Genomic DNA, 18,247 nt, shown 5'->3' with positions numbered 1-18,247 from the left:
TCAGTAGGTCATTTTGTGCTACAGCTAATATTTGTTCTGCATAAATTGTATTCAATTTAATAAATACAATTCAATAAGTATAAAGAAAATGAAGATTCATTTTTAAATAAACTGAAAGTGAAGATTAATGAGTGTGGAAGCATGCAGGATTGCTTTATGTTTTAAAGCTAGGATTGTCTAGAAATTTTAAAATTAGAAGTGTAAGGATCTCATCTAATTTTGCAGTCATAGATGTGCTCTCACCTCCTGGCACACAGTTCTGCAGTGGAGAGTTTCAGTGACTGGCAGGTCACATCATTTCTACCCTCCCTTAAAATGCCTTTTTTCCATCCAAGGAAAATTTCATTAATGTGATTCAAATAAAAAAAAATAAACAAACTTAATATGCTTATTGGGGCGAAATGTGGCCTTCATTTTAAAGAGACAAAAATGAGTTGAGATTTTATCTGATGAAAATGGAGAAGCTGGGCAAGTCTGTCTGTGGTTTACATGTCTAATGAGAAGAAAACTTATCATCTAGTGCCAGCTGTGAACAAAACCAAGCAATTATCACCTCTGTATTTAATAAAGAGAGAAAGAAAAGCAAAACATGGATTTGTTCTTCCTGCCATATCAGCAACAACAACAACAACCCCCTGAAGTAGTTACCACATATTCAGGAAACACTTCCAACCCTCACTGCAGAACTTGCAGAAGTATTTTGAAATTTAAGCCTAAGCGTAATATTGAGTTTTAGAAACAGCAAATAGTACTTTCCAATGGAACCCTCTCTATTTATAGTGTTTTCCAGAGGGTGTGCAGACTCAGAGAGAGGAAGGCACCAATATTTACTAAAATTTCACCATGTGAGAAAATATGTTAAGGAACAAGTGTAAAACATGAAGAAGATGCATGTAAATGTCTTTATAAAATACACTAAAGCTGTTAATTTTCTTATGGCCAAAAGTACTTGCTGATGACTAGAAGGGAAAAACTTCCTGAAAAATTAAGAGTTTGCTGGGAACAAGAAATTGGTTTATGTTTGCTAGCTTCGACTAATGGAAGCAACTCCCAGTCATGGTTGTTAGGAACAAATGTCTTGCAGCAGCTAAAATAGAGCTGAAAAGTTAAAAGGCAATCCAGTGCTGGGTGCTGTAGGTATGGAATATGCTGCATACAACAATCACAGCTGATAAAATGTGCCTGGACTGGCCCAGCTCTTTCACAAAATGTCACTGAGCTGCTCTGGAGTCACTTCTGTCACCTCACACCCACATCAGCACAGCCAGGATCGGGCTCTATCCTTGTGCTCATGCCTCAGGATTGCAGCTTTTGTATTTTCATATATTTGTAACACTGCAATTCTTTAGTGTATAAGCCTAAACTCCACATACAGAGTTGGCTGCTGCTTTCCCCTTTTGGTCAGACACAACAATTCCTCTCCAGCCTGGCAATCAAGGACACCTCACTGTCTCAGCCCTGAGAGATGAAAACAAAAGTGATTTGGGGGGAGCAGACTTGGGGTAAATGACTTCATTACCTGAAACTGCAAATGGAAGATTAACCCCCAATATGCAAATAGACCCAACTTATAAAACTATCAAAACCCATGACTCATCATCCATTTTTTGGTTGTAGCCCCTGGGGGGTTTTGTCTGCCCAAAATGTACCTGAAGGCTCTTCAATAAATACAATTGCTTTATATTTTCTTAATTTTATCTGGCCTCTGCTTTTAGGTAAGCCCATCAAGGCATGGGACCACAGAGGATTTGCTGGAAATCTCTCAGCAGCAGACATTGAAGGCAGGTTGTGTTGCTGTTTGGGATATTTAACAGCATCTCATACACTTAAGAGTTATGTTTGTATTTTATTTGTTCAAACTAAGACTTTTATTTTTTTAGTAGATGGATTACTTAAGCCAGCTATTACCATTATACTCATTGTTATCTGGTTTTACTGGGAAGTTTTTTAAATTTAGTGAGACTGCCTGGGCTGTGCTGTGTGGCACTGAGTGCATTTTTTCTTACTCCAAATAAGAATTTTCATCAAATGCCCATTTCTCCCAGCTATGCCAGCCAGTCTGCCAGGAACAGTCTAAACACTCAGTAATTATAAAAAACCAACCTGAATTAAAACATGGAGCTCTTCATGCACTCTCAAAAAATCAGACTGGATGTTTTTACAGATGTTTTTGCAGTGCAGCAAGCACCACAGCATTTTGTTTATCTCCTTGATTTTAAGCTGTGTTTTCCTCCCAGAGTGGTCAATAAAAGACTTGCTTGTCATTCTCTGAGCCTTTTCCAAGCCCCTAATTGACCTCACTGGGTTAGCAAATCCCACACCAGGACATCCCTTCATCCTTGCTAGCCATTGTTTAAACACTGTATTCTCCAATCCTATAGGACTGCCTTTAGCAGGAAACATTAATCTTGTTCCCAATCCCATGGAATAAACAGAAGAAAAGTCCCATCCAAAAACAGGTCCATAACAGACACCTTCCAATGAGGGAAGCATCAGCTCAGAAAGGACTTGGTAGGAGGATGTGTGTGGAAAGAGGAAAAGAATTTCCTTATTTTTGGCTTGTGTGTGATATAGAAAAAACCACCAGGGACTACAGCACTGCCTGGAAGAGCTGCTCCTCTTCCTGCAAGTGGAGGAGCTGATGGAGCAGGGGAGGGAGATTGCTGATGGTCTGGAGCCGAGCCTGCAGCCAGGGAGGCTCCACACCCAGGGGCAGGGATGCACAACACAGCTCCTGGCAAACCCAGAACGGGCTGACACCAAACGGCATCAGGTCTGCAGCTTTCTCTGGAAAACAAGTGAGGAATAAGGATAGAACCCCTGCAAAACACATTTCAAGCCACACGTAAGAAAAGCAGGTCCTAACAGCTGTGCACTCCAGGTCAGCTCAGTTAGGGGCTGTTTGAGCAAAAATCACATGAAATAAGTTCATATTTTCTAATGTGCTCTTCTGGGGGCTGGTCCTTCACTTCCTCCTGGTTTTATACCAGATAAGCAAAACTGTCAGGGTCTAGTCATTGAAGAATTGGGCCCTGTGGCTTCCAACTATACACAGGACTGGGACAATCTCCACACCTAAGCCCCAAAATAGTCTCTAGTAGGTAACAAAGTCAGAAAAAAAATGCAATGTAAGGCTGAATTGCATTCCATAGCAGAATATTTTCATATTGCATAACATTTTATCAATTCTACTCTCTATTTCACTATTGAAAGGGGTTTTCTCCCCATTCTTTCTTTCCTGATGCCAATGATAACTAAGTTTGGCTTTTCTTTTTTTTATCCTAGCATGATCATTTTGCAGTAATCTTTCATAAATCTCAGCATGTTCTCAGAGAGTAAATGATGGCATAATTTATCACTATTGAAAATGCATTTTTTGCCGTGACAATATAATTAGACATTCTTTTCAGGAGACATATTAAGTATATACCAATGTATTAAAGCTACTGTGCTGCAGATCCATTTAGTTGATTTATTCCTTGTCTCTGGCTTCCTTGTCTTATCATGATACCCACACAGTCGTGCATTCTCATTGCAAGAATTAAAAAAAAAAAAAAAAAAAAGACTCAGGCAAGGAAGCAACACATTGTAAGAAACACTATCTGTAGGTTAACTAATTCAAGTGGGAACAGGATGCAATTTGGCTGCACTTTTGTACCAATTCAGAACGCATTAATTATGCAGTGATCAAAATAATTTCCCATGCATAATGCTGACCTCATTCACTAGAGGGCAACAAAACCCCAGTTTAAGAAGCCTCCACCTTCTACTTTCAATGACAGAGCACTTTTAATAAGATGTGGCGTGGATTTCATAATGAACAGCCTATTAATTTTCCATGAGTGCAGAGCTCCTCCTGAGCAGGCAGGCAGGCTGGGGCACAGGGAGGATCAAGGCTCCACCAGGTGCCAGGAAGGTGTTGTTGGGGTCCCAGCCCCCAGCAGATGGGTGGCTGTGCTCCTCTCCTTCTGCCCCAGGTTACCCCACAAACCCCCCTGGACCTTGTACTGCTTTTGGAGATCAAAGCCTGTGGGTTTATCCAGAGATCACAAAGACACCGATGTTCAAGGCACTTAAACTGTGGCAAGGAAAACCTCTCACCCATCTGACTGGGCTTTGCTTTTGATCAGGGAGGTTTGGGGGCCTGGCTGTGCCCCTGAGCTGCTGCTTCTGCCATCACCTCCTTGCTCTGACTAAAGAGAATGAATATTTTCATGCTTAACCAAACTGCAATAGAAAGCCATTGCTTGTAATTTTTGAGGATGTTTGTTAGGAAGTCTGAAAGAGTTGATAGTATCTCTGCCAACAGCCTAACAACTAATTAGTTTACTATGGGCCACCACGTTAGCTCTGCTAATTTAATTTTGAAAAGTTCACTCTGCATAATAAAATCTGGTAGCTGGATCTTCTCCTCCAGTTGTAAATAAGAAATAGCTATTACTGTTATGGTCTGTTGAAAAAGGGCTTCATACACTGTGAAAAAATGATTACACAGACACAGACCCAACCAATTGAAAAATAATTATGTGAATTTGTCTTTTGTCCTCGGATGCAAGTAATGGCTAATGCAAATAAACTGCCAGAGAAGTATTTTATGTGCCTTTTATATCATGAATAAGAATACATTTAACCCATTTTTGATGAATAGCTGATAATTTTTTTCCCTCTGGTTTTGTTAGAGAAGACAATTATTATGACCAGATGCAAATACCCATTTCTTAAAGCACTTGCTCCCAGAAACACATCCTTGGCCTCTCCTTTAGAGGGATCCATCCCCAGAGGTGACCAGATATAAAGAGATGCATTCCTGTGTTTCAGAGGCAGTGCAAAGATTAAGAAGGGATGGGGAGGTGCTCAGGAGGGAAGAGATGTACAAATACATTTTTCCATTACACAGCTGACAGCCCCTTGGGAAAACAAGTCTAAGAAATGTGCAACCTTGAAATGTGTGCACGCTGCAAGGGATATTTTCAATGTGAACCCTGTGTTGGGGTTTTCAAAGTCCTTAATCATTTGGCTCTGCTGGGGAAGAGGGATGTACTGAAGCTTCTAAACAAACAGAAAGGTTTGATTTTGATGCCTTCTCCTCCAGAAAGGCAGAGTGGGCTGTCCCTGCTGCACCCCCTTGGCAGGGCACTGCAGCCCCCACACTCTGTGCCTACTTAGCAATATTCTCCTGCATGACACATCCCCTTCCCACCAAAGTATTTAACAATTTCCTTTGAAAGGCAACTCATTATACAAAAGCAGAACTAAATAAAAAATACTCCAGAGAGAGAACAGATTGCTAGATATAGATTAGATGTGCAGCCTAATCCTTCACAAGCATTAAATATTTAACATAATCACACCACAGGTGACAGGAAGATGTCTGCATTGTTTAATTAGACTTAATTAAACATAAGGAAAATCTAATACTAATTCAGGTCTAGCTTTTAAATTGATTACAAAACTCTCTTTTTAAGTACTTTTGTATCCAGAAAAATGTATTCTTTAGTTCATTAGCTGGGGAATCCTTGCCATGCAATGCTCAAAGCCCATGAAGAGACGATCTGTTGTGCTCAAAAGCCCATGGATGAGAGCAGCTTCTCTGCACTGGGTTAAGGACAAAGCCAGAGGACTTGGCACTTGCAGCAGGCTGTAACGCTGAGCTCTTCTGGCCATATTTTGTATAAGCCATTACACTCGGGACATCATTTTTTTCTATTACCTCTTTTATGGTCTTATTGTTTACAAGAAAATAGATAGAGCATTTAATTATGAGATGGACTTAATGTTCTATAACAACTCCTGTATGCAATACATTGCCTCTGGAGCTCTGCTCACAACTCACATTAATGCGACAAATGAAAAACCCAAACTAAACAGTGTAACAGAGAAGATGTTTTGCAAGAGGAGGGTGATATCCAATGCCATGAATCATTCCCTGATAATATTCTCACGTCTCCCAGTCAAAGTTATGGTTCAGAACTGTGTTTAAGCACAGATGAATGCAACATGAGTTGTCGAAGGATCAGGAAAAATTTATGCCTTGCTGTTTTGTTTCCCAATCATCTTATTTAGTGACATTAAGTGGAATAGCCTGATAAAGGCCCAACCTAAAAGGAGTATCCTCATAACTGGATTCTAACTTAAAGTATTATTTTCTCCACAAATTCAAAGTTAGAAAGGATTGAAGAAGTGAAGTCATACCATCCTAGAAATGAATGAATCAATCCAGTGAGCCCCAGCTCTGCCAGGCAGCAGTGATCAAAGCCAGTTCCACAGATTGCCAAACTCAGGGCTGCCTGTTGTTGATGTGATATTCTATATATCACTGTGGTACCTTAGATCAAATTTATTGATGCAGTACTGAAACCAGAGTATTACAGCTCCGTGTTTTTATTGATAGTTTCTTGGTTTACCTGATGCTGTGGCTGCTTTCCTCCTCCTCTGGTTTCTGGGTTACTACAGCTGATTTTTGGGGGGAGGATACAGGCTGTGGAAATGGTAAGTGCAGAATTTTGGTTTGCAGGTGTGTGTTCTCTGACCATGAGAGCTGGAGCTCCTGTCATCAGCCTCACTGTGCAGGTGTGTGCTCATCTCACAGGTGTGCAGGAAGGGTTTGTACCATGCATATGCACAGGCAGGAGGTTCTGATCTGGATTTGTGGGATAGAAATTTAGGTTTCTTCTTTCTTTAAAGAAATTAGATCCATATTGAATTGCTGCTACAAGTTTGGAACAAGGAATAGCAAAACACCCTTAAAAGAGTTACAACAATAAGTACTCATAATGCAGAAAAGTGACACAAACTCCTGGTCACACACAGCAAATGACTTTTTTTTTGTGTTCTCTGGCAGAAAGAAGTTGAGGCTTTTTGCTCAGCTAACCTTTGTCATGTGGTGGTGGTGAATCACACCCAGCTCACCTTCCTGAGGCTCAGTACCTACACTCTGACATGTTTCTGTTTGTGACTGAAAACACAGCTGATGAAAGCAATAACCACATTCATGGTGCACTTACAGCAAAGAATAGATAATAAGGCCACAGGAATTTTAAATTATGGGCAGAAATCAAGGGAATTTTCTATTTTAGGCAGTTTTGTTTCCAGGAACAGGGAAAAAAAATAATGGAAACTAATTTCTACAAAAAAAAGATAAAAATGAAGGATGTCAATCAGAGGGAAAAAATCAGAGGGTAGTAACAAGAGGAAAGTTTTGGAAGCGCTGAAAATGAGTGAGCAGCACAATCCCTCCACATATGAAGTACATGGTGTTGAAATGCTAAGCAGAGAAAACTAAATTATGTGTGTTGAGAACTTTTTCCTCACATGTACTGGGAGGCAAGTGGGAGCATTAGCACCCAGCAGAAGGTACCCAGCACCTGAGGGGAGGGGATGAGGCCTCAGGGCTGATTAATTCCCAGTTACACAAACTCAGCTCAAGGTTGATGTAGTGCATATATATATTTTAGGGCTCTCCTCTATAGAAGGCACATTGATAAACTAGAGACACTACTGAAGAGAGCAATAAAAATGATGGAGTGGACACAGTGCTTGTCCTAGGTAGTCAGGCTGAGTGAAATGGATCTGTGCAGTGTGGAGCAGCAGTGACAAACAGGGGACAGACAGGTTACAGGTGTATAAATGACTGAAGGTTACTGCCTGGTACCCCAGCCAGAGATTAGTGCCCTGCCAGGAGCTAAACACCAATTCCAGAAGGCTGTGATTCAGTCATAGCAGTCTCTAAGGGGCCAAGACCATTCCAGAAAAATCCCCAAAGTAAAATAATCCATAAATATATCGGTGGCAGTGCTTCCCACGGGTGCTGCCCTCTGGAGAGAAAGGAGAGGCTCTGATCCCCACCAGGAGGAACCCCTGGCTGATCCTGTGCTCCCCAATTCTCACCCCCAGCCCTGGCTCCACCACCAGGTGAGTGCAGCAGCAGAGCTCCCTCAGGCCACAGACTCTGCCCACAGCTTGGCTCAGCTCTAAGCCAGAAAAATGAAGATGTCAGTGCAGCAACAGGAGAACAACTCCATGTAATTTTCCCTGTGATGGGTTCAGTAGCAGCAGAGAGCAAGGGGCAGAAAGGACAGAGGAGCAGCACTGAGACACCTCATGGGTGCACTGCAAACCATCTGAGTGCCTTCCCTCCCTCCTGGCTAAATATCTCCAAATATCTCCAACAATGTCCTTTTAGAGAAGCTTGTGTTGAATGTGCACAATCAATGCCTCAATACAATGATTCAGCTTTCTGTTTCACAACCATGGTGTGGGGGGTTTTTACCTTCTAGGAACTGTTTCAAGCATGAAGAGATCGTGCAGAGCAAACTGCAGGTTTCAGATCTTACACATCCTTCTGTAGGTTGATTTCCATGGTGTGTAGGTTTCAGCTTTACCACAGCCCCTCCCTGGAGGACATCTGGAATCCTCAGCTTTGTACCAGAGTTTCAATAGGGGAATATTAATGTTTAAACTATAATGGGTCTGATTTAATCTGATTTCATTAACATTTTATTAACAGCTGTGTCTAGGCAGTCATTTTAATCATTTAACTATATTTTGGGAGTGGGGTGGGAGGGTTTGAGCAATTCAGGGGAAATGACAACTCAAAGTCAATTGAGTCCTGCAGTTTTTCTCAAGCACAGCTCATGCACAGTCCCAGTTCAAGTCAGCTGGCCATTACCAGGACACAACATGTGCTGTATAAATGTCTTCTGACATTCCTGCCCAATGTACACCCCAGGAAGAATGACATATGCTGGGGCTGTGCTAAGCCCCACTGGCACATGACCAAATTAATATTTATCATAAAACCCCCATAGTCTTTCAGACCTCTGAAAGGAGCTGTCAATAAAACCAGAAAACCTCAGAGCACTAATATCTATCACAAAATTCTTATTAATGTCTAAAGGTGATGCAACATCAGCTGTTGATGCACTTTGCCCTGTTGAACTCTGTGCTGGCAGGAGAACCAGATGGAGAGCCCTGTTTTTCTAATGGCTGAATCACAGACATGCAGACCCCTGGAAAAGCCCCCTGAGCTCTTGGCTGCTGCTGGGGACAGCTGAGGTGCTCAGGTGCCTCCCTGCATGGGCAGAGAGGTGCAAGCACAGCATCACTGCAGGAGCAAACACAGAGCTGCTCCTGCCTGCCATCACACTCTGCCTCCAGCAGCTGCTTCTGCAGCAGCACCATGTGCAGCACAGGCCTGGGGAGAGGAGGAGAGAGAGAAACTTTTCACTTTGGGTGCAGCCCAGCTCCTCAGCTCCTTGCAAGTAAACTACAGAATTCCTCCACATCGTTGTTGCAAATAAAATCCTCTAAGACACAACATAGCCCAGTACTTCATACTTAAACTACCTCCAGTTATTCTGAAGCTCCTAAGCTTTCAACATTTCACAGCACAATCTTTTCTGGATCACGGAGGGAAAAAATTGTGCATACTATACAGCACTGCATCAAATTCTGACATTTTTAAAGACTAAAGGACTGGAGAAACAACCTTCTGCTCCCTCCCCCTGAGATAGCAACAAACAACCAGAACTCAGACATAAAATTAAATACAGTTTATCTCCTCCATGACATCTCTATTATATACACTGAATTGGAAAAAGTTTACAATAATAACTTTCCCTCTCTAATATGATACTTATTTCAAGCACTTGAAGACAGAAAATAGCTCAGAATATTCTCGCCCTAAGCCTGAGACCTCATTTCTCTTTACATTCCAGCCTTAGTCGTAATTCTTATCCTGGTTTATTCAAGAGCAAGCACTCCATCTCCCACATAAATTCTTCTGGATTTCCAAGAACATTGATGCCAGCTGAATGTGACTGAAATAAGTAAACCGTGGGTTCAGTGAGAGGATTCTGATACCACAGTGGCTTAGTTTAAGACTGAAATTGAGGAGCAATATGGTAAATTCACAAAATGCAGGCATCTCTGAAGCATTCTATTTCAGGGTTTGCTCAGGTAAACCCAACCAAATTGCTGCTTTGAGATTTGTGCTTAGGAAAAACACATTTTTCCAGTTGTCCCATTACTTTTAAGTCAGAACAGAAATCCCAAAGAGCCAAGTGCTCCTTCCAGACACTTCAGTGCTCAGATCTGCTCAGCTCATGCCCTGTTTGTGATGCACTGAGGTTTGCAAACAGCCAGAGGACTCTGAGCCAAGCAGTTCTGACCTGCATCCACCCAGAGAGTCAAAGGATGCTGTTCCTGCTGCATCATTCTTCTCGAGATAATCCAGCTTTTCTGCTCAACACACCTCTTACCAAGCACCACCACGTATTAGTGGGATGTTGCCAACACTGCACACTGTCAAATTAACACTGTTAAACACAAGGCCTTTGTTTACAGTGTGAAAATAAGCTGTTGTTGAACAAATGAGAGGGTAAACATTTACCAAGCTGGAGAAAAGACTGCACAGCTGAAGCTGGGCTGAGGGTGCTGTATTCCTTCCTCCTGTAAGAAAAACTTAAAGGCACAAAATTATTCCAGTGCAGTCACTCGAAGTAGAGTGACTTTTCATGGTTAGTTTTCTTCATGGGACTGAGTGAACTTGAGCAAAGCGCCAGAAGGAGCTCAGCCTTCTGAAAATATTAAAGTTGAAAGCAAAGATGCTCAGTGTAAAGATAATGGGCTCATGGAACAGACATCCTGATAACACATTTACATGAGGACTGGACTGAGTACAGCACAGAAAAAAGGAGAGACAGCACATCACCCTCAGAAGGAAGGTTTGGCTCCTTCACATGGCTCCACTCCTTCCTGTGAAACCCTCAGCAATGGTTCTGTGGTGCCTCCAAGGAAGGAAAGCCTCACCTCACATCCCCACAGGTATCAAAATCCTCCCAAAGCAACCCAAGGCAAAGGCTCCACCATGAGTGTGCTGGCTCAGGGAGAGCTAAAAGTGAGCAGAGAGGTGGGAAGCTTTAAACACTCCCATTTTTCAGCACATCCTTGTGAGCACCTTGGTTCTTTCTAAAAGCAGAGGTTTTGTGTGGGTCTTATTCAAAGCACTTTTCTGTTGTGACCTCATTTAAGTCAATTGGATATAAAAGAGCAAAGTAAACCAGAAATGTAGGAGCTGTGTTTTTAGCAGTCTGAATTTGGACCTCCTTTAGCCATCACAATTTTGGAATTCAGGTTCATCACCACAGAGACTGTCCATGCAGGGTGTTATTACAAGGAATGAGGAGAGTCCTGGACTGCTTGTCATGGCCTAAGCTCACTGTGCTGATGAGATTTATCCTGCCCCACACTGCATCTGGAATGGGAATAAGTTACAGAACAGGTCAAACCCCAAAAATATACATACTTCATACAAATATTGCTTTAAGACAATGACTTCCTATACACAGGTGAACTTTGAGAACCCAAAAGTTTGGACTACTACATCAATATATTTATAGACAATAACTTATTGATATTTATGTGTACGGAATACCATTAATATAAATCAGCTCATAATATTTTGGTAGTGATATCAGTCTAATTTGAATTTTATATTGCACAGTAGAATTGAATGCTAGACTTGATTTTTTTTAAAAGTAATTAATGAGCTAAGCTACCTGAGAGAAAAACAAAATGATGATTATAATTAGAAGTGTTCCATGGCTGCTACCAACTGTTTAGATGTACTTACAGGTAGCATTTCTAATTAAAACCCTCTCAATGCTGAGACATCTCTCTGTTCATTCGTTATTAAAAAAGTGAGATTTTTTTGCATTAAGAAATCCCTTAATAGAAAAATAATAGAAAAAGTTACATGTAATTACATTCTCTGTGCTATTTGTGGTGAGCAGCTCCTGTGAGAAAATGAGCTGCAGGTGTGTAAAAGTAAGAAGTGCTGACTTGTTTGGAGTATTCCACCTGGAAAGTTACTCTATAGAGAACTGTAAAATCACAGGGAGTTCTAAGCACAGTCCAGGGTTTGTGACAGGAGATGTGAAAGTCTGACACAGACACACTTGCAGTGAGTGGGACTGAGTGATGTTTTCTCAGTCAAAATAGATTTCAAGCCACTGTTTGCAAACAAAAATTTCAGTCATTCATGAAAATCAAATCTGTAATGCTGCAGCAGTGTTCACTTAGATTAGTTACTGCTTCTCCTACTTCCAGTATCAGCTTAAAAATTCTACATAGAGGGGGGGAAAAAGCAACCCTCGAGTCCCATTTGCCAAATTTCAGGGCCAGCAGGGAAAGTTTTGGTTGTACCAAGGGTTTTTTTTCTGCTACTGCCCCAAATCAAGGCTGAGTCCTTTCCCCTCCACACTGAGCTGTGCCTCTGTCAGATGGGGATGGCTGTCCCTCATGATCACATCGTTGTTGATGCAGAAATGTTTAGGATTCTGAAGCTCATTAACTTGCAGTCATGAAATGGCCTAATGGAGCAGCCCTTGATGCAAACTGTCCCAGCTTTGGTGACTTCACTGAACTGCTGCTGGTTTACACCCCAGGAGGGCCCCAGCTCATAATTTGCATTGTTATTCTTTGTGAGCAATAGCAGTCCTGTTAATAAGCTGCAGCAGCAGTAAATTCTGCCTCCTGCTTTACATCAGTGCCAAAAGGTGAAGGGGAAGCTGAAATAAGGTATAATGAAGTCCAGAAGTGCATGTTTGAAAGGTGAATAGCTGCTTCAGATGATCTGAGGAGCTGGGAGATAATCCATTTTCCCTCCAAAATCCCTCTCCTGGCCCAGAATTTGGCTGTAAGTACAAAGGACACAAACCAGCCTTCTCTCCTTCTTCAGACTGTACTTTCATAAAGCAGGGGATTTATACACATGTGCTCTGTTCAATCATTTCATGATCATTAGACATGAATTTCCTTTTTTTAAAAGTATTTTGAGGAAGCATCTTGAAAGGCTTTTGGAACAACAGACATGACTTTGAAGATGAGTCACGGAGTGCAGGATGTGTGTTCCTGTCTCCAAAACCACTGGGAACTTTGGAACCAGAAAAAAACCAATATCACAGTGGGAAGTGAGGGAACCTGTTTTCTTTGATAGCAGGTGCCTTGCTGTCCACAGTTTGCACATTGGAGAGTGTGGGGACAGGCTGAAAAGCCACAAAGTCAAAGTTGGAGAGAAGGATTGGAAAAAAGGAAAACAAAAACCCCCCAATATTGCTAATTTTGGAGGGACAGGCTTGTGGAAAAGAACAATGAGTGAATAAAGCCACCCTGCTAAGTTTAAAGTGCTCTTTTGATACCAAGTGTGCCACTTTCTCCTGTGGGAAGAATAAAAAAAAGACACATCTCTGATGATTTCTTACTGATTTAGAGGGGTGGGGTTTGCAGGTTAATTATGCTGAGTTTTGGGTTTGTTCATAAATTACAGCTTGTCCAAACTGTTCTTAGCCATGATCAGGAATTTGGGAATTTGGCTGCTTTGATCCAGGGAAGAATAACCCAGAAGAAATACCTAGACTGGAATTTTTATTGCTCCATCTAAAATACTTTGCTTGTTGCTAGAATAGAAGCAGAATGCTGTGGACAGGTGCATAGATTTATGTTTGTATTGACCACTTTTGACCTGGATTTGACTAGTGAAATTGCAATATTCATAATGTGGAGCCCTTGGCCTGATTTCTGAGATTCTCTCTCTTTCCAGTCACATGCAATATGCTTCCTTATTAATCTGGGTCCCAGTGACACTCAGTTTGCACACAGAGCTGTGAGTTTCTGGCCATGTTTCTCAATGATGTTGTGCTCAGGAATACAACAGGATATTCACTTTTTTCTCAGCACATCCATCCACTGATGTGGCTCTTGTGGGACAAGGAAAAGGCTGGAGTTAAATACTGAGTCTAATAAAGAACTACATTTATTGTGCATATCTGAAAGTTAAGCAAACCTGACGTGAAAAAAACTTGAAGCTATTTCATCTGAAGTAAACTGGTGTGCAAAATTCAGTGTGGTCTCCCTGTCATTTACACCCTGTGCAATAGAAACCCTTCAGAGACATTAATTAGCCATGCCTGACATTTATCTGCTGATGTGTGCATTGTAACATGGTGATGCAGGTGAGATAAACTAAACACAGCTAAAATCTCACGGCCAGCTGGTGACTCAATGGAACAGGTACCTGTGGCTGTTTAACATCCTGTTGTGAATGATCTCTGCAGCCTGATTGAAGTGGTGCAGTGGGTGACAACAGAGCTCATCTTTAACCTGTACATCCCTTAACCAGTTCTCTGGCTCAGGTAGATGGCTTAAAAACCAGGAGTGATGCAGGTAATTACACATCTTGGAAAAAGGGAGGAACAACTTTAGGCAGTAATTGGTTAATTAAATGTTTTGCACATCCCAGGATCATGCTATACACCCACCATGAATGAATTGCAGGCTCAGTATTAGAAGGGAGACTTAATAAAAGGAATGCTTCTTTCTGGGTGGGATTAGGGCAGAAACTTCCCTGCTATAGTCATGCCAGTGAAAATTTGACAAACACCTTCATGTACTGCACATAAATGTGGGGTGATTGTCTTCTACAGATTTTTATACTCCATTCCTTCCCTGCTGACTGATGAAATAAAAAAACAGAGGGGAAGGTACCTGAACCACAAGGTGAGAGTTCAGCTCCAAAGCTTCCTCAGGCAGAAGGATTCAGCCTGGCTTATTACACAGGCTAGAAGTCATAAAATTAGAATGGGCTTTCCAAGGTCAAAAGATGTGAAGATTTGGGCTGATCTTTAGTAAGAAGTTTTCAAAGGCATGGAGGGAGGTGATGGAAGAAGGGCAGTGGTGAAGGAAAGGCATTGTATTGTGCTCTGTAGCCAGCCCCTCTCCAGCTCACTCCTCCTCTGGAAGCTGCTCAGTGCCCAGGGCTGTGTGGGGCAGTGGCAAAGGGCACAGTGGCAGCTGGAGCTGCGAGTGCCACCCAGCCCCCAGAATGTCACTGCTCCCTTCAGAGTGCACTGCACTCCTCGTGCACAGAGTCTCTGTGAAACTCAATTCCTCTCTCAACTTCACTACATAAAAAGCAGGTTTGTTCCTCAGTCCTCCACATCACAGCCTTGACTCCATTGTCCGTGAAATCCAGGGGAGCTCGCTGCCCTATTCAGACCAAAATGACAGCAAATTATGCTGATTTTCTTATTGGGATATTTATACTTATTCCAACCTAAAATAGTTCTAGGACTAGGGATAGGAAACATGCTTTTTTTTTTTTTTGCTAAAAGTCGGGTTTTAATGCAGGTTTGTATAACACAAAAGCAGCAAAAAACATAAAATACCTTCAGCCTCCCGTGGATGCTTCAACACACAGGTAACACCTGGCCCTGAACTTCCTTTGTTAATACCTTTGAGTTTCGACAACCAGACCACAAAAGAAGACCTAAATCTAGAGGTTTTTTAAAAATACAGCACAGAAATTTTCTAGACTATGCCACTCAGCTTAACAATGAAAAAATTACATTCTGGAGAAAGGATACAATCAAAATTAGTACAGCAAGCTTAGAATTCTGATAACATAGGCACAGGGCAAAGGTAAAACCCAGTTCATTTGTTTTGTGCTCTTCTGATCCAGCTGAAATTCAGAGCCCTGGTTTTCACAAGCAGACCTGAAGAAGCCAGCAAGAGGAGCTGCCCTTTGAATTTATTTTTCATCTGGGGCAGCAGTGAATAACCTGTCCTGTGCCAGCACACAGCCGTGCCAGTAACAGGACTCAGAGCGAGCTCCCTACGCTGCTCATTTTCTGAGAGCTGCTTTTAGTGGGAATCAAGGTCCAAGCAGAACAGAGGAGGGGCATAAACTGCTTTTGTATTGAAGCCAATGAAACCTAGAAACTATGCACCGTGATCTTAAATGGATTTCTAAGACATATTGAGAAGTTCTTGGAGAGTAAATGAGGCATACAGCAGTCAGCAGTGGGGACAATGGCCACCAGAACAGACAGCACAGCCATCGAACACTTACACACACACAAGTAGAAAGACAAAGCATTCACATAACAGTAAGGAAGGTGGAGTGGGATTCAAAATGTTAAATATTCAGTAATGAAGGAAAGCATTTGCTTGTCATCCACTGCATGACAGCTGCTGTCATGGGCATTAGTGAGCTATGCCAGGAATTCCCAGAGTAAGGCTCTGCTCCTGCAGGGGGAGAATTTTTTCTTGCTTTGTTAATGTTTGCCTGATGTTGTCCACAAAATTAACTACAGGCAAAAAAAACCATTCACAGCGTGTGTACATGTAAGGATGAGATTTGCACACTAAATCAAGCAGTTACAGGTCCCAGGGTTGTTCCCATGCAGCACTGGAAGTGTGAATAACTTCCCAGGAGAAGAACATCACAGCTATGTGATGTGTGTCTGTGGCCAGACAAGTCTTATTGCCACAAGTAATGCTCCTTTATTAAAGGAAACGTGAGAAATAGGGAGTGAGAGGGAAGATGTTTCTGGGGTATTCCTTCTTCAGGTTAGATTCATGGGCCTTAATATCTGGTTGGTTGTTTTTGTTTTGTTTGGTTCCATTTTTCTGAGTACTAGTTGAACTGATACACAGAATTAACACTCCTTGCAATATTTTTTCAGATCTTCTCCTATTCTGTCAAGTGTCATGCCCTGAAATCTCAGTTTATACATGACCAATAAAATCTCTAATTAATCTGGCACCTGAAAATCTCTGATAATTCAACCTGTGCTGGCTTTGCTTAATGCAACAAGAAGCTGTGGACTTCACTGTCTCCTTGTCCTGGCTGCCAGGGACTGCAGCAGCACAGAACACAAGATCTGAGAGAACAAGTCCCTCTGGCAGAGTCCAAGTGGCACAGAGAGAACAAGGGAAGAGATGCAGTGGAATTCTCAGGGACAGGGAGCTGAGAGAGATGAGGACCCTGAGGGAAAAGGATGGGTTCTGATGTTGATTCCACTGAATAATTGTTCAATAGACCTCAGTGAGCCACTGGGAAACAGGACCTAAATGTAAAATAATACTCAGTCTGGAAGGGAAGGATATGGTCTCAAATAGCCTTTGTGAGCACACTGGAGCAGTTCTTTTTCATAACAGAGTGCAGCATGGATCCTTTCTCTATGGCTGCTCTGGGTGAGAAAAGTGAAATCTCCAGAGGATCCAGGACAACTTTCCCAAATGCCATTTGATCTCCACCATCACCAGTGTAAGTTGCCCAAAGCCATGGCCACAGATGACAATCCCAAGGAGCAGAGCCTTGCATGAAGGGCCTGTGCCTCACACAGCTACAGCCTCAGCTGCAGGTAAACACCTTTCCTCAGCTCTAAGCTTTGTGCAGACATTTTTACAGTGCTGTGACAAGGCACTGCAAGGAACTTTGTGCCACAATGCCAGGACTTGCAGTGGCAGGGCCCAGTGCCACTGGCAAAGGTGCAGATTGCCCTGATTGCACAATAGAGTGAACCCCCAAATCCCAGGGGCTGCAGAGGGGCAGGTTACAGCCAGCACAACAAGCAGATTACCAGCAGCAGCAGCAGCATATACTGTAACATATCTCTGCTTTTTCTGCCACTAAGCCATATGGAGCAGTTGCTGTAGAATTATTCTTACATCTCTTCTGTTGATAAGCTACTTAGCAAGGTGGAGTTGAAGCTAATCTGAGTACTGTATGAAAAATGTGATGTGCTATTGCACTGTGCTGCTGTTTGATATTTGGTTGCCTCTTCCCAGGTACCTTTTGTGAATTTGCAGCTGGTATCTCAAAGGTAAATCCTTGGGCCCATGCACAGGGAGTAAAAATACCCTGAAAGCAGGAGCACCTCCTGAGCAGAAGGAGGGTAAGACATTTTCTCTTAGTTTGCATCTGAGAGCAAGGGAAGGAGTTTGGTATCTTTAAACAAATTCCTTCTGAACTGCACAAGGAAGCAATAAGATTCTGCTTTGCTCAAGTTTGATAAATGACTTATTAATGCATAAAATCTATTTCTAAAGAAGAAAGTTTATGAAAAAATACCAGGCACCATTCCTGTGGTCATATGACTGATATTGCACAGAGCAGCCAATATCTTGCAATTATTTTCTTCTGTAAATCTTTTGACAGTCTAAAATAACTCAATCAGAGGTTTTCAACCACTAAAGTTTATAATTTCAAGGCTTTCCCCTCCTCTAATCAGCAGTTTTATAACCTACTGCTCTTCCTTCAAAAAGAGCTGGTGATGATCAGTGTTTATTCCAAACCATTTAAGAAGGCAGCTGTTTATTAAAGTGCCAACAGCTATGATTGATTTCTGATGCTCATGAGTGCATCTGTTTTCTAGTTAATGACATCATTGCAAGCAAACAGATA

This window comes from Sturnus vulgaris, chromosome 17 (assembly GCF_052056855.1).
Source record: "Sturnus vulgaris isolate bStuVul1 chromosome 17, bStuVul1.hap1, whole genome shotgun sequence".
In the NCBI taxonomy this organism is placed as follows: domain Eukaryota; kingdom Metazoa; phylum Chordata; class Aves; order Passeriformes; family Sturnidae; genus Sturnus; species Sturnus vulgaris.
Note: the sequence above shows the minus strand (reverse complement) of the source record.